The sequence below is a fragment of the Echinops telfairi genome, unplaced genomic scaffold, assembly GCF_000313985.2.
Source record: "Echinops telfairi isolate 266 unplaced genomic scaffold, ASM31398v2 ScPeMD7_5;HRSCAF=22, whole genome shotgun sequence".
In the NCBI taxonomy this organism is placed as follows: domain Eukaryota; kingdom Metazoa; phylum Chordata; class Mammalia; order Afrosoricida; family Tenrecidae; genus Echinops; species Echinops telfairi.
Genome location: NW_022103901.1, coordinates 15,259,141 through 15,261,153, shown reverse-complemented (window position 1 = coordinate 15,261,153; position 2,013 = coordinate 15,259,141).

The following is a 2,013-nucleotide window of genomic DNA, read 5'->3' as shown; positions in this document are numbered from 1 at the left end:
GACAGCCTGGATCAGGCAGAAGTCTTTATTCGGTTATAACCGGACTGCTAGAATCTAAAACGCGATTCTGTGATTGCAGTCGGGAGTGGAGGTGGCAGCCACCTTGTGTAGGCACAGACCCGTTTATCAGAAACCTTCCTGCACAGCGAGCAGCTGGGACTAAAGCAGCTGTGATCCGTCTGCAGAGACAGGGTTGATGGTAACATGCTGCCTAGCAGACCAAGAATAGTAATATCCGGTTACAACACCAAAAGGAACAAGATTATCAATGACAACGTTCTGATCCCGGGACGTAAGAGGACATTTCTAAAGTCTATCACCAGCGGGGATTTCTGAGATGGGAGCGGGAGGGAGGCAGGTCATTCAGTCAACAAAACGGAGTCTCTGTGGCCGGCTTGCTTCCAAAGGAAACTGACATACAAGCATGATTGGCGACAGATCCCAAACCCCAAACCAAATTCACTGCCATCAGGCCGATCCCAACTCAGAGCGACCCTGCAGGATGGAGTTGAACGGCCCCCGGGGATCTCTGTCTGTCACTGTGGGAGTAGATCAATACTTCACCATTATAGATGGGACCAGAGAAGCCGGTACAGGACCAGGATTGAGACACGTACACTGTTAGATAAAAGGACTTGCCTGATCGATCAGGGGTCTTCAGACCCGAGGCCAAGATTATCTACGTCCTTGGTTAGTGGTCAGAAGGAATTCAGGGCAGGCTTACTCTCCCTGGAGACACTGCTTGCAAATGGATTTTGGCTCATCACTGTCACCCAGCGCCTCCTGCAAACTGGGGTGCTCCGAAGTCAAGCTCCAATACCAAATAGAGAAACAGACTTGACAGGAGGAGAAGGTCGTGGATCAGAACTGATTGCCTGAGTGGTGAAGGCGGCCCAGGCCTGCGACCAAGGGAGAACTGAATGTGTGGCGGGCGTGGCCTGCCCCAGACTTCCCCACGCAAGGCGGCCTGGCAGCTTCGCAGCCACGTTCTTCTGGGGAATCACCGGCTTTCTTTTCCTCGATTGACCCCTGACTTACCACAGCCCTTACCAACTTTCTCCGCCTTGGGGTCCTCAAAAAAAAAGTGTTATTGTTTGGTTTTGCTCATTCTTTTACAGAATAGGAGAAATAGGTACGCCGGCAGGTGCCACCAGGGTAAAGGCAGCAGTGGTGAATGCTATGACACCCACCGTCCAGCAGTAACAGGAATCGCACTTCCACGGAGTCCGTTCCGATGCCTGGTCTTTTTTCTCCCTCCGGGTGGCTGGAGTTTTCAAACTGCTGACTTTGCAGTTAGCAGCTTAACTCATCACCAACCGCTATGCCACTGGGACTCTGGACCAAACAGTACCCCAAATTGCAACCCCACTGCTATCCGGTCAGTGTCGACTCACATCAACCCTAGAGGGCAGGGCATCGCTGCCCCTGTGGGTTCTGAGACTGTAACTCTTCAGGGGAGTAGAAAGCCGACAATTTTTCCCAAGGAGCGGATGGTGGTTCTGAACTGCTGACGCTGGGGATTAGAGCCCACTGTATAACCTCTATGTCACCAGGGATCTTTAACCAAACAAGAGATAGGTATCTACAGTGAACAATCACACCCTTGAGGACTGTGCTCCTCAGAACAGTCAACGGAATGAGCCGGAAGGGCAGCGTGTGCCCCAACACACACTTCAGAGTGAAGAAGGGGTGGGAAAGATGGTTGGGTGAAAACGGGGACCCAAAGAGGAAGCAGAAAGAGGGTGGTCACAGCTGGAGGATTGCGACTAATGTTGCGAAACAAAATGTGCATCGATTGCGGGGTGGGAGACTAATTTGCTATGTAAACTTTCGCCCGAACGACAATCGAATGCTCAAAATAGAAAAGGTAACTACACAGATGGGTGTACAGTGAACCCTCGTTTATCGCGGTTAATCGGTTCTAGACCCTACCGTGATAAATGAAATTCCGTGAAGTAGGATTCCTTATTTGTAAATCAAATATTTTCGTAGTTAGAGCATAGAGGACATGAA